General features: G+C 46.7%; 1 pseudogene; it reads right to left on the bottom strand.

Moving 5' to 3' along the window:
- Positions 1–8,420: 8,420 nt before the first annotated feature.
- Positions 8,421–8,627, bottom strand: LOC142260777 (U2 spliceosomal RNA; annotated as a pseudogene).
- Positions 8,628–19,471: the final 10,844 nt, after the last annotated feature.

Raw genomic sequence — 19,471 nt, 5'->3', positions numbered from 1 at the left:
TCTTGACCAGGCGGACAGCAGGTGCCTGGTCCTGAGCTTCCTGCCAGTCCTGTCGGGGCAGCGGATCCAGGTTCACCCGTTGTTGGTAGACGTGCACCTTCTCAGTGAATGGCCGGTGAAATGCAGGCAACTCGATCTCTTCGAGGTCATCATCCTCTGGCCCCTCTTCCGACAGGTGGGGCATCCGGGAGAGTGCATTGGCATTGACGTTGGTACGGCCGGCCCGGTACTTGATGGTGAAATCGTAGTTGGCTAACCTGGTCACCCACCGCTGCTCCAACGCGCCCAGCTTGGCCGTATCTAGATGGGTCAGCAGGTTATTGTCTGTGTACGCGGTGAACTTGGCTGCTGCCAGGTAATGGCGGAACCGCTCGGTGATAGCCCACACCAGTGCCAAGAGCTCAAGCTTGAAGGAGATGTAGTTCTCAGGGTTCCTCTCAGTCGGTCGGAGTTTTCGGCTAGCATAAGCTATTACCTTTTCCCTTCTGTCTTGGACCTGGGATAGAACAGCCCCCAAGCCCACATTGCTGGCGTCGGTGTAGAGGATGAATGGGCGGCTGTAGTCAGGGTACGCTAGGATTTCCTCTCCGGTCAGGGCTGTTCTCAGCTGGCGGAAGGATTCCTCATGCTTTTCTTCCCACACCAATGGGGCTACTAGGGATCTACCACCCTTGGTCTGTCCTACGAGGAGGTCTTGCATGGGGGCAGCCATCTTTGTGTACCCCTTAATGAAGCGACGGTAATATCCCACCAGGCCCAGAAACTGCCTCACTTCCCTCACTGTGGTCGGTCTCGGCCAGTCTTGGATGGCGGTGATCTTCTCGGGGTTGGGGGCGACACCTTCCGCACCAACCACATGTCCTAGGTACTGCACTCTGGGTTTCAGCAGATGACACTTTGAGGGCTTCAACTTCATCCCATACTTGGCAAGGGACGCGAACACCTCGGCTAGGTACTCCAGGTGGGCTTCATACGTCTGTGAGTACACAATCACATCATCCAAGTACAGCAAAACGGTCCCATAGGCAGTCTTCTCTCGGTCTTCCGGTGCCACGGCCACCTGCCAGTACCCGCTGGTGAGGTCAAGGGTGGAGAAGTAGTTAGCGGTTCTCAGCGAGGCCAGGGACTCTTTGATGCGGGGCAGAGGGTAAGCATCCTTATGCGTTATCTGGTTAATCTTCCGGTAATCCACACACATCCGCATGGTGCCATCCTTCTTCTTAACCAGCACCAACGGAGCGGCCCAGGGACTACAGCTGTCCCTAATAACCCCTGCCTCCTTCATGTTCCTCAACATGTCTTTGGCGCATTGGTAGTGCGCAGGGGGAATAGGCCTGTATCTCTCTTTAATAGGGGAGTGTGTACCGGTAGGGATGTGGTGTTGAACCCCTTTAATCTGCCCAAAATCTAGAGGGTGCTTGCTAAAAACCCGCTCATACTCCTGTACCACCCGGTATACCCCTTCCTTGTGGTGTATGGGGGTATCATCAGTGCCGACATGTAGCTCTCGATACCACTCGCCTAACTCCCCCAGGGATGAGTGGGAACCGGCAGCAGGCGGTGTGACCGGGGGAACGGCTTCATGGATCGTGTGGGGATCTAGAGTGAGCAATTTGGCAAGGGTAGCGTACCGGGTGGTGCATGAATGCACACATATTGGTTTTATAATCTTATTGTATTACTTTATATTCTTATTTCACTTGTGCATATCTCCACCATAATCCTGGCTAAGAAATATAGCTTTTTTTGGGGTACACAGGTAGTAAGGTCTTCTTTCTATTTCTTTAGGGGTGATATAGCCTGGTGGAACTCTAGACCTCTAACATTATATATGCACCCTTTTTCTTTATGGTTCTTGGACACCTTATAACATTCTTCCATACATATATATCTTTCTCATAAATTATAAATAATTAGGCATTTTTATATATTTTATTTACATTTTCATAAATAACTTTTTACAAAGCATGGGGGGACATTCTCACATACATATAATTTTCATGTACGCATTCTGAAAATTTACGCATAAACCGTACACACTCCTTTTTGTAACAATTTCTATAACTCATTCGCTGAACTCTCATCCCGGATATTCATTCTTACACCGAATTTCCTGTTATAACACAACATTCATGATTTTTATTCAATTTATTTTTATTTTTTAGGTTTATTAGTAGTGATGAGCGAGTACTAAAAAGCTCGGGTGCTCGAAGCTCGGGCCGAGCCTCCCAAGATACTCGTGTACTCGGCCCGAGCACCGAGCCCAATGTTATCCTATGGGAGACCCGAGTATTTTTGTGAAATGACCACCGGCAGCATGTAGAAACCCTAAAAATGGCACAAAAGTCTCCGAAGAGTGCTCAAATGACATGGCAACAGCATGGGGAAGACCCCTTGAAGCATTTATCACTCAAAAGTCACAGCTGTGAATAATTTTGTCCGCGTTTTACGCCATTTTTACGGACTCACCAGAAAACCTTCCAAAATGACACCAAAATGATTTTTCATAGCGGAAATGTTAAGGGCACATACCCAATAGTGAGATAGAGCTAATGTATGTTACTTTTTGAGATCAATACATGAAAGATTTTACGTAAAACATTGTGTGGCACTCCGATGTCCCTGAGAAGAGACGTACATAAAGGCCTCTGAGTCTAATGTGCCCATTTTGAGGAACTGAGTCTTTGTAGTATTTTCCTTTGCCAGGGCAGTCCAAAATTGTGAGGTTCACCAATGCCCCTGCATACAGACGTGCATGAAGGCCTGTAAACCTGAAGTGCCCATTGTAAGGAAGTGGGTCTATTGTAGTATAGCCCTTAGGCAGGGCAGCCAAAAATTGGGAGGCTCCACGTTGTCCCTGGATAGAGACGTGCATGAGGGCCTCAAAACATTAAGTGTCCAGTGTCAGGAAGTGGGTGTATTATAGTATAGCCTTTAGGCAGGGCAGCCAAAAATTGGGAGGCTCCACGTTGTCCCTGGATAGAGACGTGCATGAGGGCCTGTAAACCTGAAGTGCCCATTGGAAGGAAGTGGGTCTTTTGTAGTATAGCCCTTTGGCAGGGCAGCCAAAAATTGGGAGGCTCCACGTTGTCCCTGGATAGAGACGTGCATGAGGGCCTGTAAACCTGAAGTGCCCATTGGAAGGAAGTGGGTCTTTTGTAGTATAGCCCTTTGGCAGGGCAGCTAAAAATTGGGAGGCTCCACGTTGTCCCTGGATAGAGACATGCATGAGGGCCTCAAAACATTAAGTGTCCATTGTCAGGAAGTGGGTGTATTATAGTATAGCCCTTAGGCAGGGCAGCCAAAAATTGGGAGGCTCCACGTTGTCCCTGGATAGAGACGTGCATGAGGGCCTGTAAACCTGAAGTGCCCATTGGAAGGAAGTGGGTCTTTTGTAGTATAGCCCTTTGGCAGGGCAGCCAAAAATTGGGAGGCTCCACGTTGTCCCTGGATAGAGACGTGCATGAGGGCCTGTAAACCTGAAGTGCCCATTGGAAGGAAGTGGGTCTTTTGTAGTATAGCCCTTTGGCAGGGCAGCCAAAAATTGGGAGGCTCCACGTTGTCCCTGGATAGAGACGTGCATGAGGGCCTCAAAACATTAAGTGTCCATTGTCAGGAAGTGGGTGTATTATAGTATAGCCCTTAGGCAGTGCAGCCAAAAATTGGGAGGCTCCACGTTGTCCCTGGATAGAGACGTGCATGAGGGCCTCAAAACATTAAGTGTCCATTGTCAGGAAGTGGGTCATTTGTAGTATAGCCCTTTGGCAGGGCAGCCAAAAATTGGGAGGCTCCACGTTGTCCCTGGATAGAGACGTGCATGAGGGCCTCAAAACATTAAGTGTCCATTGTCAGGAAGTGGGTGTATTATAGTATAGCCCTTAGGCAGGGCAGCCAAAAATTGGGAGGCCCCACGTTGTCCCTGGATAAAGACGTGCATGAGGGCCTCAAAACATTAAGTGTCCATTGTCAGGAAGTGGGTCTTTTGTAGTATAGCCCTTTGGCAGGGCAGCCAAAAATTGGGAGGCTCCACGTTGTCCCTGGATAGAGACGTGCATGAGGGCCTCAAAACATTAAGTGTCCATTGTCAGGAAGTGGGTGTATTATAGTATAGCCCTTTGGCAGGGCAGCCAAAAATCGGGAGGCTCCACGTTGTCCCTGCATAGAGACGTGCATGAGGGCCTCAAAACATTGTTCCCATTGCAAAGGAGCGGGTCTCCTGTCGTTGTAACGTGGAGCCTCCCAATTTTTGGCTGCCCTGCCAAAGGGCTATACTACAAAAGACCCACTTCCTGACAATGGACACTTAATGTTTTGAGGCCCTCATGCACGTCTCTATCCAGGGACAACGTGGAGCCTCCCAATTTTTGGCTGCCCTGCCTAAGGGCTATACTATAATACACCCACTTCCTGACAATGGACACTTAATGTTTTGAGGCCCTCATGCACGTCTCTATCCAGGGACAACGTGGAGCCTCCCAATTTTTGGCTGCCCTGCCAAAGGGCTATACTATAATACACCCACTTCCTGACAATGGACACTTAATGTTTTGAGGCCCTCATGCACGTCTCTATCCAGGGACAACGTGGAGCCTCCCAATTTTTGGCTGCCCTGCCAAAGGGCTATACTACAAAAGACCCACTTCCTTCCAATGGGCACTTCAGGTTTACAGGCCCTCATGCACGTCTCTATCCAGGGACAACGTGGAGCCTCCCAATTTTTGGCTGCCCTGCCTAAGGGCTATACTATAATACACCCACTTCCTGACAATGGACACTTAATGTTTTGAGGCCCTCATGCATGTCTCTATCCAGGGACAACGTGGAGCCTCCCAATTATTGGCTGCCCTGCCAAAGGGCTATACTACAAAAGACCCACTTCCTTCCAATGGGCACTTCAGGTTTACAGGCCCTCATGCACGTCTCTATCCAGGGACAACGTGGAGCCTCCCAATTTTTGGCTGCCCTGCCAAAGGGCTATACTACAAAAGACCCACTTCCTTCCAATGGGCACTTCAGGTTTACAGGCCCTCATGCACATCTCTATCCAGGGACAACGTGGAGCCTCCCAATTTTTGGCTGCCCTGCCTAAGGGCTATACTATAATACACCCACTTCCTGACACTGGACACTTAATGTTTTGAGGCCCTCATGCACGTCTCTATCCAGGGACAACGTGGAGCCTCCCAATTTTTGGCTGCCCTGCCTAAGGGTTATACTACAATAGACCCACTTCCTTACAATGGGCACTTCAGGTTTACAGGCCATCATGCACGTCTGTATGCAGGGGCATTGGTGAACCTCACAATTTTGGACTGCCCTGGCAAAGGAAAATACTACAAAGACTCAGTTCCTCAAAATGGGCACATTAGACTCAGAGGCCTTTATGTACGTCTCTTCTCAGGGACATCGGAGTGCCACACAATGTTTTACGTAAAATCTTTCATGTATTGATCTCAAAAAGTAACATACATTAGCTTTATCTCACTATTGGGTATGTGCCCTTAACATTTCCGCTATGAAAAATCATTTTGGTGTCATTTTGGAAGGTTTTCTGGTGAGTCCGTAAAAATGGCGTAAAACGCGGACAAAATTATTCACAGCTGTGACTTTTGAGTGATAAATGCTTCAAGGGGTCTTCCCCATGCTGTTGCCATGTCATTTGAGCACTCTTCGGAGACTTTTGTGCCATTTTTAGGGTTTCTACATGCTGCCGGTGGTCATTTCACAAAAATACTCGGGTCTCCCATAGGATAACATTGGGCTCGGTGCTCGGGCCGAGTACACGAGTATCTTGGGAGGCTCGGCCCGAGCTTCGAGCACCCGAGCTTTTTAGTACTCGCTCATCACTACTAATAAACCTAAAAAATAAAAATAAATTGAATAAAAATCATGAATGTTGTGTTATAACAGGAAATTCGGTGTAAGAATGAATATCCGGGATGAGAGTTCAGCGAATGAGTTATAGAAATTGTTACAAAAAGGAGTGTGTACGGTTTATGCGTAAATTTTCAGAATGCGTACATGAAAATTATATGTATGTGAGAATGTCCCCCATGCTTTGTAAAAAGTTATTTATGAAAATGTAAATAAAATATATAAAAATGCCTAATTATTTATAATTTATGAGAAAGATATATATGTATGGAAGAATGTTATAAGGTGTCCAAGAACCATAAAGAAAAAGGGTGCATATATAATGTTAGAGGTCTAGAGTTCCACCAGGCTATATCACCCCTAAAGAAATAGAAAGAAGACCTTACTACCTGTGTACCCCAAAAAAAGCTATATTTCTTAGCCAGGATTATGGTGGAGATATGCACAAGTGAAATAAGAATATAAAGTAATACAATAAGATTATAAAACCAATATGTGTGCATTCATGCACCACCCGGTACGCTACCCTTGCCAAATTGCTCACTCTAGATCCCCACACGATCCATGAAGCCGTTCCCCCGGTCACACCGCCTGCTGCCGGTTCCCACTCATCCCTGGGGGAGTTAGGCGAGTGGTATCGAGAGCTACATGTCGGCACTGATGATACCCCCATACACCACAAGGAAGGGGTATACCGGGTGGTACAGGAGTATGAGCGGGTTTTTAGCAAGCACCCTCTAGATTTTGGGCAGATTAAAGGGGTTCAACACCACATCCCTACCGGTACACACTCCCCTATTAAAGAGAGATACAGGCCTATTCCCCCTGCGCACTACCAATGCGCCAAAGACATGTTGAGGAACATGAAGGAGGCAGGGGTTATTAGGGACAGCTGTAGTCCCTTGGCCGCTCCGTTGGTGCTGGTTAAGAAGAAGGATGGCACCATGCGGATGTGTGTGGATTACCGGAAGATTAACCAGATAACGCATAAGGATGCTTACCCTCTGCCCCGCATCAAAGAGTCCCTGGCCTCGCTGAGAACCGCTAACTACTTCTCCACCCTTGACCTCACCAGCGGGTACTGGCAGGTGGCCGTGGCACCGGAAGACCGAGAGAAGACTGCCTATGGGACCGTTTTGCTGTACTTGGATGATGTGATTGTGTACTCACAGACGTATGAAGCCCACCTGGAGCACCTAGCCGAGGTGTTCGCGTCCCTTGCCAAGTATGGGATGAAGTTGAAGCCCTCAAAGTGTCATCTGCTGAAACCCAGAGTGCAGTACCTAGGACATGTGGTTGGTGCGGAAGGTGTCGCCCCCAACCCCGAGAAGATCACCGCCATCCAAGACTGGCCGAGACCGACCACAGTGAGGGAAGTGAGGCAGTTTCTGGGCCTGGTGGGATATTACCGTCGCTTCATTAAGGGGTACACAAAGATGGCTGCCCCCATGCAAGACCTCCTCGTAGGACAGACCAAGGGTGGTAGATCCCTAGTAGCCCCATTGGTGTGGGAAGAAAAGCATGAGGAATCCTTCCGCCAGCTGAGAACAGCCCTGACCGGAGAGGAAATCCTAGCGTACCCTGACTACAGCCGCCCATTCATCCTCTACACCGACGCCAGCAATGTGGGCTTGGGGGCTGTTCTATCCCAGGTCCAAGACAGAAGGGAAAAGGTAATAGCTTATGCTAGCCGAAAACTCCGACCGACTGAGAGGAACCCTGAGAACTACATCTCCTTCAAGCTTGAGCTCTTGGCACTGGTGTGGGCTATCACCGAGCGGTTCCGCCATTACCTGGCAGCAGCCAAGTTCACCGCGTACACAGACAATAACCTGCTGACCCATCTAGATACGGCCAAGCTGGGCGCGTTGGAGCAGCGGTGGGTGACCAGGTTAGCCAACTACGATTTCACCATCAAGTACTGGGCCGGCCGTACCAACGTCAATGCCAATGCACTCTCCCGGATGCCCCACCTGTCGGAAGAGGGGCCAGAGGATGATGACCTCGAAGAGATCGAGTTGCCTGCATTTCACCGGCCATTCACTGAGAAGGTGCAAGTCTACCAACAACGGGGCCTCCCATATGATGACAAGTTGAAAAAGTTATTAAGTGATTATTGGCTGCAATGGGGCTTTCTGGCTGGTGCCAGCCTCTCTTCTTAGCACACAGGAACCACAATCCCTACACCATGCTTCAATGGATTCTCTCATCCCAGCCCAGTAAAACTACATATTTTACACAGTCATAAGTAGCCAAAAGGGATCTATTCTATTCAATTGCAAATGATCTAGATAAGACTGAGAATAAGATACTGCACGGGACATAGCAGAGTTGGTCAAGTTGAGTGGAGATGAGTTTGCTATTTGGCACAGCTTTTTGCATCAATAAAGCAAGTAAAAGGTGTGAAAGATAAAAAAAAGGGTGAAAGTGTGAAAAGTGAATTGGCCAAATTGAGGTGCATATAAAGTTTTTGCTTTCTTTCAATTCACTAATGGGGCTCATTTGAATCAGGTGAATTGAGTTCTGCTTTTGGAAACTGGGTTAAGAAGGGGTGCACCGGTCCTGGAGGTACTGCAATACCAGGTCAATGCGTGCAGTGGACAGAGCAAGATTTTTTCCATCTCCTTGTTCTAAAAATCCATTTAATATATGGTCCCCAGAGAGGGGACGTATCAGATATTAAACTGATAAGAACAGATTTAAATTTTTTTTTTTTCTGTTTATCAGTAGGACTTCAAAATAACAAAGGTGATCGCCTCCCGTTGCCTGGGAACCGTCCAGGCACAAGAGGGCTATGTGTCACCAGAAGGCGCACACACTTCCTCAAGGCCGGCAGACGTGCAATCCCAGGCACCTTCCAGTACCGACCAAGGTAGCGTCCTCCGAAACTACACTTGATCTTAGCCAAAAGGCCGAGAAGCTATAACCCGAATTGGTTACGGCCTTGAGTGGCACCCTGGCCTATACCGGACACATCTTAGGGAGAGGGAGACAAACCCACGCCTACAGAAGACATTTTGTCACCAAGCCAACCCTTGAAAAGGCTGTTTTGCAGAGCAAAAACAAGAAGAATGGTGCTTTTTGCAGCCGCCGCCCACTGCAATGAATCTGAATAACTCCTCCTTTTGGACACAAGCACCTCCCCTCCCCCTTGCAGTCTTTCCAATTCATGATACAAAAAGATGGACGGACAGGACAGGACAGGACAGGCTGCCTGACTTTCCGTCACTGCCACCCTTTGCCATCCTTGCCCGTAGAAAGCCCTTTCATCATCCCCAAACCCTAATCTTTTCCCTTCCCTTCCCAGATGCGTCTCACTCCCTTTCATTAGGAAGTGAGCGCAGCCTTTTCTCCGTTCTGCACATGCGCGACGTTAAACACAAATGCGCAGGTGTGACGCCCTAGCAGCAGTCGGACTGCTCGGCAGACACTTTGATGAAAAACAAAAAGGTTTTTTACGGGGGAGAATATTTGTGACGCCACCTGCGGTGTGCGGTAATAAGGAATACCGCCGCTGCTGTATGGGAGTGCCGGGGCTGATGGTGTTGGGGCAGCCTGGTGGTGATTCCCTCCGCAGGTAGGGGCCCCGGGACTCAGGGTAGGGAATAGGTAGGAACAGCCTATATTGATATAGGGCCGGCAGGACGCTGGGGGCCAGGGTACTCACTCAGGTGTGATGACGCATTCAGTGGACACAGACTCTGAGGTAAACAAAGTCTCTTGGTACTGCTGCACTCGGTGACTGCACGTGCGGTGGTCCCTTTCAGTGATTCTGTGGTGGACTGGAGCCTTCCTCCATACACTGTATACTGTGTGTGTCCCTGGCCCCGTTGGCTTGAAACCTTCGGGTCCCGTCCCTCTTTTTAATTGGGACCTGCTCTTAGCAGCTGGCACGTGGGATTTTCTATGACTGCTCTGTGTGGGAAGTCCTATCCCTCCGCTGTGCTGACGCCGCTAATCTCTGAGCCGTCAAGTACAGGCCACTGTCTGCGACCCAGCCAGGCTCTCCTCAGGGAGCTCTTAATCCCCAGGTCCTCTCTCTTTTTCAGTTACTACCAACTGTCTAACTGACTCCTCCCACCAGCCTGTCTGACTCATAGGTGGGCGGTTCCTTTCCCAGCTGGAACCACGCCCCTGGTGTGCCTGACAAGTGTAGTGTTTGGGTGACTAGGATTTGTGCTGTTAGTACAGAATCACTGTTGCGGACCCCGGAACCAAGGAGGGTGGGCCCTGCACCAAGGATAGAGAATAGTGCAGTTCCCTGTGACACCCTGGATTAGTCCAGGGGCGTCACATTCCCCCTTGGTTAAACGTAGCTCGTCCCCGAGCTACAGTGCACCCAGAGTGTTTATTTTTATCTGCAAAAAGTGAACATTTTAATAAGAAAAACATATCTATCCATCCCACGCAGGGGAGGCACTTGAACCCAACGTTTCGCTTTCCCAGTCCTTCATCCCACCCCCAAAGTTCCAAAAGGAGGCAAGCCACCGTTCCTGTTGGTGGCCAGACCTGGGCCATATGTCTCCCAGGTCTCTCCTCCACCTGTGTCTTCTCCTGTAGGTGGGGATGCAGTCCGTGGCTATGAATGGGAAATAACCATTTACAATAGCACCAGTTCGTGCTGGCTACCACCAGTCCTGTAGCCAAAGGTCCATTTTCAATAAAACTTATCATTGGTCGTCAATCAGGTCATGAATCCAGGTAATTAAAATAAAATCAACATTCTTCTTATCAACACTCTATATCAACATGTCTTACATGACTATCTTTAGCATGGAAAATAGTAGAATTAAAAGCATGGAAAATACTAAACATTTTTAAATTTACTCTATATTTAGACTATTTACATTAGGGTAGAGTAGCCGGGTTCCGCTACCATTCCTCATCTCTGAACCTATGTGGGGGCTGACCAAAGTTCACACGGGTGGACCTTCTCAGCTCCTGGCTTCCCTCTAACCCTTGTACTGTGGTGTTTGCTACTACCTGTTCCCCACTACTGGTGCTAGGTGTTGTAGGTGGTAATCTACGTGTTCGTGGTGCTGGTATGGGTACTTCTCTAGGTGCAATGATTTCAGGCCTCCTTGGTTCTGGTTCTTCCGCGGGTTGCGGGAATGTGAGTACAGGCACAATCACTGCTCCATTGTACATAGGCCAATCTTCCGGGAAGTCACCTAGGATGGTGTGGATCACTCTCTTCTTTTTCTCAGTCACTTGAGGTTGGGGCTGTTCTTCCTTCTGGATGTTCAGGGGTTCAGGGCACTTTTTCAAGTGGTCACGGGAAATTACAGCTGTGGTTCTTCCTTGGTCCTTGCTGACAAGACAGGTCTTCTGGTTGTTGAAATTGGAAGGCTGGACCACATATGGCTCTCTTTCCCACTGGTCGTCCAGTTTATGCATCTTTCTTTTTCTTTTTAAGACCACTTCTCCTGGTGAAAATGGAGGGGCTTGGGCTTGCTTGTTAAAGCTTCTTTCTTGCTTTTCCCTACTTTGGTCCAGATTCTCCTCGACATACTCTTGAATTTGCCTGTATTGAGCTCTACGCTTGGTATCCCAATCTGCATTTGGGGAATAAACTTCAGGCATCTCAACTTCCATCTCCAGATCCACTGGCAGTTACTGAGGCCCGGTCCTGATCTGTCCAGGTCTCCGCCTCCAGCTCTGCGGCGCCTGATAACTGGCCGAGTAGTACAGACGCTTGCTGCCGGTCATTCATCCCAAACATATCCAGGAGTGTGCGGATTTTTCTTTTGAATCCTTGCAGAGTGTCAGGGGAACCATCATATTGTGGTAGCCAGGTAGCGCCTGGCACATACGGTAAAGTCATTGGCATTATCTGCGCGGTCGCTCGTGCGTCCATGTCACCTTGATCTTGAGGGGGAACTGCCGCTGCGCTCGCTTCACCCGGCGCCGACATCTTTCTATGCCCCCTTGGTTTTCAGCAGCAAGATGGCGGCAACTGAATTTTTTTTTTTTTTATTCACTTTGGGCTCAACAGTTTTGGAGAAGGCGCACGTCACCCAGGTTAGTGGGTCCAGTCCAATCCTGTTCGTGACGCCAAAAATCAATGTGTGACGCCCTAGCAGCAGTCGGACTGCTCGGCAGACACTTTGATGAAAAACAAAAAGGTTTTTTACGGGGGAGAATATTTGTGACGCCACCTGCGGTGTGCGGTAATAAGGAATACCGCCGCTGCTGTAGGGGAGTGCCGGGGCTGATGGTGTTGGGGCAGCCTGGTGGTGATTCCCTCCGCAGGTAGGGGCCCCGGGACTCAGGGTAGGGAATAGGTAGGAACAGCCTATATTGATATAGGGCCGGCAGGACGCTGGGGGCCAGGGTACTCACTCAGGTGTGATGACGCATTCAGTGGACACAGACTCTGAGGTAAACAAAGTCTCTTGGTACTGCTGCACTCGGTGACTGCACGTGCGGTGGTCCCTTTCAGTGATTCTGTGGTGGACTGGAGCCTTCCTCCATACACTGTATACTGTGTGTGTCCCTGGCCCCGTTGGCTTGAAACCTTCAGGTCCCGTCCCTCTTTTTAATTGGGACCTGCTCTTAGCAGCTGGCACGTGGGATTTTCTGTGACTGCTCTGTGTGGGAAGTCCTATCCCTCCGCTGTGCTGACGCCGCTAATCTCTGAGCCGTCAAGTACAGGCCACTGTCTGCGACCCAGCCAGGCTCTCCTCAGGGAGCTCTTAATCCCCAGGTCCTCTCTCTTTTTCAGTTACTACCAACTGTCTAACTGACTCCTCCCACCAGCCTGTCTGACTCATAGGTGGGCGGTTCCTTTCCCAGCTGGAACCACGCCCCTGGTGTGCCTGACAAGTGTAGTGTTTGGGTGACTAGGATTTGTGCTGTTAGTACAGAATCACTGTTGCGGACCCCGGAACCAAGGAGGGTGGGCCCTGCACCAAGGATAGAGAATAGTGCAGTTCCCTGTGACACCCTGGATTAGTCCAGGGGCGTCACACAGGCGTGCGTTCCATTACCCTCACTGCATTCCACTCCCATACAGGAAGTGGGCGCAGCTATTACTACGGTCGCACATAAAAGAACCCACGGCCACCACTGCACATAGCTGACTCCACCACAGGACACCCACTTCTACACCAACGCAGGTAAGACAGGATCGGCACCTCTATGCTCCCGTTACAATCAGGCTCAGTCACCATGTGATAACGCTCTCAACTCTTTAGTTGCAGGCTCCCCTTGCTTCACCTCCACTGGCTGTGCTGCCATTTCCTCTCCCACCTGGAAGGTATACTTTATTCCACTATTTTCCTGTTTCTCTCTTCCCCCTTTTCCCATAACCTACTTTTATCTGCATTTGTGGGGTATCTATATGCTATTTACATCATAGTTTTATTCATTAATATGGAAGGGAAGAGTGCCCATGAGAGTGTTGAACTGCGGAGAGCAAGAGATTAAGCTGCTCCGATTTGCCACCATTGATAAGCTGTTCTCAGTAGATACACATGCTATCCAAACAGCAGCATCCACCATTGCTTCAGCCCACCCATTCAGTGACAGCTCACCAAGTCAGCCAGAGGAGTGGTGTAAGGAATTACACGTAGGCACTGACTCCACACCTTCACATCACAAGAAGGGGGTCTACAGGCTAGTGCAAGAATACGAGCAAGTCTTCAGCAAACATCCGCTAGACTTTTGAAGAATAAAAGGGGTCAAACACTACATCCCCACAAGTGCACACCCACCCATCAAAGATAGATATAAGCCAAAACTACCTGCACATTACCAGTGTACCAAGGACATGTTGAGCAACATGAAGGAGGCTGGGGTTATCCGTGACAGTTGTAGCCTCTGGGCAGCTCCGTTGGTCCTGTTAAAGAAGAAGGACAGCACCACTCCCCTGTATTGAGGAATAGCTAGCTGCATTGAGAACTGCAAATTATTTTTCTACCCTTGATCTCACTAGTCGCTATTGGCAAGTGTCCGTTGCTGAGGCAGACCGGGAGAAGACCGCCTTTGCCACCCCGATGGGTCTCTGCGAGTTCAAAAGCATGCCCTTCGAGCTGTGCAATTTGCCAGGAACCTTCCAGAGGCTGATGGAATGCTGCTTGGGACACCGAAACTTTGAAACGGTACTGCTATACCTTTATGATGTTATTGTTTATTCTAAAGCAAACAAGATTTTAGGGTGTATAAAAAGCGAGATTAGATCCGGTGATCCCAACGTATTGTTACCCCTCTATAAATCACTTGTAAGGCCACATCTGGAATATGGGGTAAAGTCCTGAGCAGGTTGATAACCATTGGTTTGAGCATGGTAGGGTGTAGTGCGCATCTTCCTGCATCGGTAAAAGCTGCAGAAGTCCTTGAAGATTTCCGCTTCAAAGGCTGTGCCTTGATCTGTGAGGACTCTCTCTGAGTAGCCATGAGGTCTGCATAAGTGTGCTTGGAAGACCTTCGCTGCAGTATGGGCCATTAGATCTTTGACTTGTACCACAACCATAAATCTCGAGTAGTTGTCTACCATCGTAAGTGCATACGTGAGCTTGCCTCGATATTCTGCAACAAAACTCCCTTTTTCGATTTCAGTTTCAGCAAACACTACTCTTCCTGTAGAAAATATTTATCATTACCTAAGACAGTCATTCTAATGCATGACAATATTAAGGCAATTTAGTTAAAACTTGTTTTAACTCACCTTTAAGGGGATTGATGTATTTCATGGTCAATCCAGGTTTGTCAGTGATGGCACTGACATAATGTATGGCGTCTTTTTCGGGCGTTATCCTTTGCCTTTTCATTGTGAAAATCCAGTTGCCTATATCAAAGCAAATTCTACTACTTGTAAAGTATGCAGAAAATGAAATGTAGAACATATAACATCAACTGCTTAGGAACGCATCATAGGTTAGTACTTAAAAGGATATTGTCATGTTCTAGTCATAATGCAAGCTGGACATTTTTCATGTTACCCTGTAATCGCCGGCCTGTTCTAATGCTCACAAGCCAAGATATAGGCTCAGCTGCTAAGGCTTCCCTCTGCCTTCTGAATGAAACTTGAATATGTCTGGGTCACTGTGTATATAGCAGGTGCTCAGAAAAAATAAGAGTCAATTCAATAGAAATAGCTCTGGCACACTATAGTGATCAATAACGTAAGAAAAGAACTCTTGGAATGCTGAAAATTCTTTATTTGTGCAAAAGGATAATTCATCCAACGTTTCGACCTTGTTTTTAGGTCTTTATCAAGGATAAAGTTATCTAAGATCATAAAGGGTTACAAAACCATATAAACACGTAATTAGTACATAGTACAACATAACAGTACAATATATTGCTACTTGAGAGTACAATGGGTCAAATGACCATGATGCACATACAAAAAATTTTTCCAAAGCCATAGTGAAAACATTTGTACTGAGGAAAGAAAATTTCCACATGACCTATCTGGAGAAACATTCTGGATCAAACAACCAAAAATAGTCAAGCAGGTAAATACACACCTATATGGATAACAGGATGATATGTGTTCAATTGTATAGCGTCATTGCCATTAAGGTACAAATGGAAAACTTGCAATCCTATATAGTGAAGGAAATGAACACATATCATATCAAAGAACACAGGAACATGGGTGTGAGAAAAACCTCAATGTTTATACTTTGTTCTTTATAATGGTGTGAACATGTATATGTCTCAGTACCTTATGCACTTGAGAATTCTAGTGAGTAGATCATGAAAGCCTATTTCAGAACTGGAATCGGTAAATAATTGTAGGTGGAATCTAAATGAAAAGATGGTACAAGTGTTATCATGACACGTGGGCTATAACACAATGGACCGTGTGACAAAGAAGAAAGGAGAGAAAGAAGAGGAAGAAAATGCAACTACCTGTAACATTACGTGATAGTCACTGGTAAGTATCACTTGACAATTCAAGTGAAAAAGGATTCCTTTATTAAAGGGTTCTCAGTCGCCTCAGGATCATGAAATACTAGGGTAAATGATATGAGAATGGGTAAGAAGCACCACTAAAGGAAATATGAGATGCAGGACATATATCTATAAACCCCTGAACTACATGATAGAAATAAAAAGAAGAAAAAAGAAAAAAAAGAAGAAAGAAGAAGAACACATAGAATGCGGAAAGAGAATGGGTACAACTACCTGAGTTACTGCAGGGAGGCCCCTGGTTGGTATTGTGAGGGTTAGTGGAATTCCTTCACTGAAGGGTTCTCAGTTGCCTCAGGTTCGTGAAAAATGCTATAGACAAATAATGCCCGGAGAAAAGGGGTTCATATACAGCGAATAATGGTAATACAAGGTACATGTGTCACATGTAATAGTATATATATATATATTGTACTAAGCTCTACACCAGAAATAGAAAGTAGTCCCTCTGCCTTCTGTCTAGGTGCCCTGAGTTATGTCCTGTAAACTGTCACAGGGACCCAGACACACATGTGTAGTAGGGGAATATCCCTGCTGAGATGCCAGTGCTAGAGCACTCGTTTGCTGTGGAGTTGAACGCTATGTGAGCAGTTCTTACCTTCAATGAGCAGAAGTCTCTTTTTTCAGATTTCAATATCTCTGTGGGTATCTGGCAGAAATATGGAATACTCTTTACTGCTAAGACCCTGTACACCACTCCCACTAAAGGGGGCTTTACACGCTGCGACATCGCTAATGCGGAGTCGTTGGGGTCACGGAATTTGTGACGCACATCCGGCCGCATTAGCGATGTTGCTGCGTGTGACACCGATGAGCGATTTTGCATCGCTGCAAAAACGTGCAAAATCGCTCATCGGTGACATGGGTCTCCATTCTCGATTATCGTTACTGCAGCAGTAACGATGTAGTTCGTCGCTCCTGCGGCAGCACACATCGCTCCGTGTGACACCGCAGAAACGAGGAACCTCTCCTTACCTGCCTCCCAGCCGCTATGAGGAAGGAAGGAGGTGGGCGGGATGTTCCGGCCACTCATCTCCGCCCCTCCGCTGCTATTGGGCGGTCGCTCAGTGACGTCGCTGTGACGCCGCACGGACCGCCCCCTTAGAAAGGAGGCGGTTCGCCGGTCACAGCGACGTCGCCGGGCAGGTAAGTATGTGTGACGGGTCTGGTCGGTGTTGTGCAGCATGGGCAGCGATTTGCCCGTGTCGCGCAACAGATGGGGGCGGGTATCCACACTAGCGATATCGGGACCGATATCGCAGTGTGTAAAGTAGCCTTTAATAAACTGTGTAAAGGATTTTAAGTAAAAATCCACAATAAACGAGCGCTAGATGGGTTTTTATAATTTTATTAATAGACCACAAATAAAACATTTTTTGCTATCCTTGTTTCAAGACAGAGTATTTGATAATATACAATACACTGATTATTACTAAAACCAAGGACCACATAAAACAAGGACCACATAAAGTAAAAAATGAAAGTAATGAGAATAAAATTCTTTTGTATAACCAATTAACTTCGAGGTGATACAATATTCACATTGATTTAGTTTTACCAGTCTAATGTAATGCCCCGGCCGGTGGCATATATTTTGTTTGGTTAATAATTTAGACTTATACAATGAAAGATGTACTATACCACCCCTGGCTAACTTACAAGTTTTAAGTTGTACAATATAAGTTTGCGACGTTATATTCGCCCCCAGGGCCTGGGGGAATAAACCTCACAACAACTTGACCGCAAAAAACACCCCGGATTTCTCCGTTGATTAGGCTGGAACCGCTATGTACAGGATTGACCTGTTAGACTTCCAGAGCGGACGTTTTGAGGCCAGTGGCCGCGACTAGTGCTGGCTCTGGGGGAGATGTATGGTTACCGACATCCCTCTTTACAGAGCCTTTATAACACTTCACAAGGCCACAAACCAGCCGGTCCCGTATTCTCCCAAATGTACTTTCGAAATCAAGCAGTACGAAGCCACTGAAAGCACCAAGATGTTGGCTGCGGACAACAATAAGATCAGCGGTAACTACTCAGCCTCTCCAGCGGGCAGTCCAGACCGTATCCAGTGTCAGCTGACTGATTCCACACAGGAGGAAGTTGCTTGGCAGGTTAGCACCACACAAGGCTCCGATCCGCTTCCAAACGAGCAATGCAGAACCGCTGGAGGTACCAATGTATCCTGGTTGCAGACAAAGGAAATGTCAGCGGTAACCTCTCAACCTCTCCAGCAGGCAATCCGTACCGTGTCCAGTGGAAGCCGGTTGATTCCACACGAGGGAGAGATTACTTGGCAGGTTATCACCGCACAGGTGAGGTAGGCAAAAACAGAGTCCTGATCCGACGCGCGTTTCGGGGGCGTGTAACGGCCCCCTTCCTCAAGGATAACTCAGCTGTTGCCTAGAGCACTATTTATGCATATATTTAATTGGTTATAATTTGCATAAAATTAAACAATGTTTAAATTCAACCAACATTCAATGACCACTACATATATCAATTTGTGAAAGACCGTTCATAATAGCCATATAATATAATTATGTGCAAAGGTTTTTCTAAAGGTTTTTCTAAAAAGACCTATATATAGCCTTGCTTGTATCATCATATACTGGGAAGACAATGTGTATATATGCATATGCTTTTTTTCAACAATAAATTTAACAAAAGGACATCATAAAGGTGTAATATAAATTTGCTATAATATGAAAAGCCCCTTATATCTACATCAACCTTGGGCAAGTGAAGCACCAATTTTAATATATATTATGCATATATACACATATATCTCCATGACAATCGCTTTTTTTTTTTTTTTTTTTTTTCCTTCTCTCCGTATTATTATCAGTACCTATTACTCCTCTACCTATAAAAATATAAATTAATTAAAAGGAAACAGTTCTATATCATTATTGAGTCCATATGGTTTCAAGGTGTTCAATTCAAAAATCCATTGGCTTTCTGCTCGTGACATTTTTTTAATGAAATCGCCACCTCTCCAATCCTTAGTTATTTTTTGTACGCCCCATACTTGGGATCCTTTAAAGGACCCTCCATGTTTTAACACATAATGTCTGGATAGGGGGTGCTTAGTACATTTATTTTTAACACTTCTAATGTGCTCACCCACCCTTTTCCATAGGGGTCTAATAGTTCTCTCAATGTATTTTTTCTGACAGGGACATTGAATTCAATATACTACTCCCTTTGATTGACATGTAATAAATTCTCTAATCATGACTTCTGACTGCCCCTGTAAGAAGGATTTCCGTGAAATATTTTTTGTATTCTTACATACTATACAGCTTTTGCATGGAAAAAAAACCTTTCAGGCCAAATAATCCTCCCTTATTAGGTGCTGTAAGATTACGTATGGTGGGTGCCACTAAATTGCCAATATTGTTTGCCTTCCTATATATGAATATAACGTCGCAAACTTGTACATAAATATTGTACAACTTAAAACTTGTAAGTTAGCCAGGGGTGGTATAGTACATCTTTCATTGTATAAGTCTAAATTATTAACCAAACAAAATATATGCCACCGGCCGGGGCATTACATTAGACTGGTAAAACTAAATCAATGTGAATATTGTATCACCTCGAAGTTAATTGGTTATACAAAAGAATTTTATTCTCATTACTTTCATTTTTTATTTTATGTGGTCCTTGTTTT

Source organism: Anomaloglossus baeobatrachus, unplaced genomic scaffold, assembly GCF_048569485.1.
Source record: "Anomaloglossus baeobatrachus isolate aAnoBae1 unplaced genomic scaffold, aAnoBae1.hap1 Scaffold_180, whole genome shotgun sequence".
Classification (NCBI taxonomy): domain Eukaryota; kingdom Metazoa; phylum Chordata; class Amphibia; order Anura; family Aromobatidae; genus Anomaloglossus; species Anomaloglossus baeobatrachus.
Note: the sequence above shows the minus strand (reverse complement) of the source record. Positions and strands in the feature narration are given on the sequence as shown.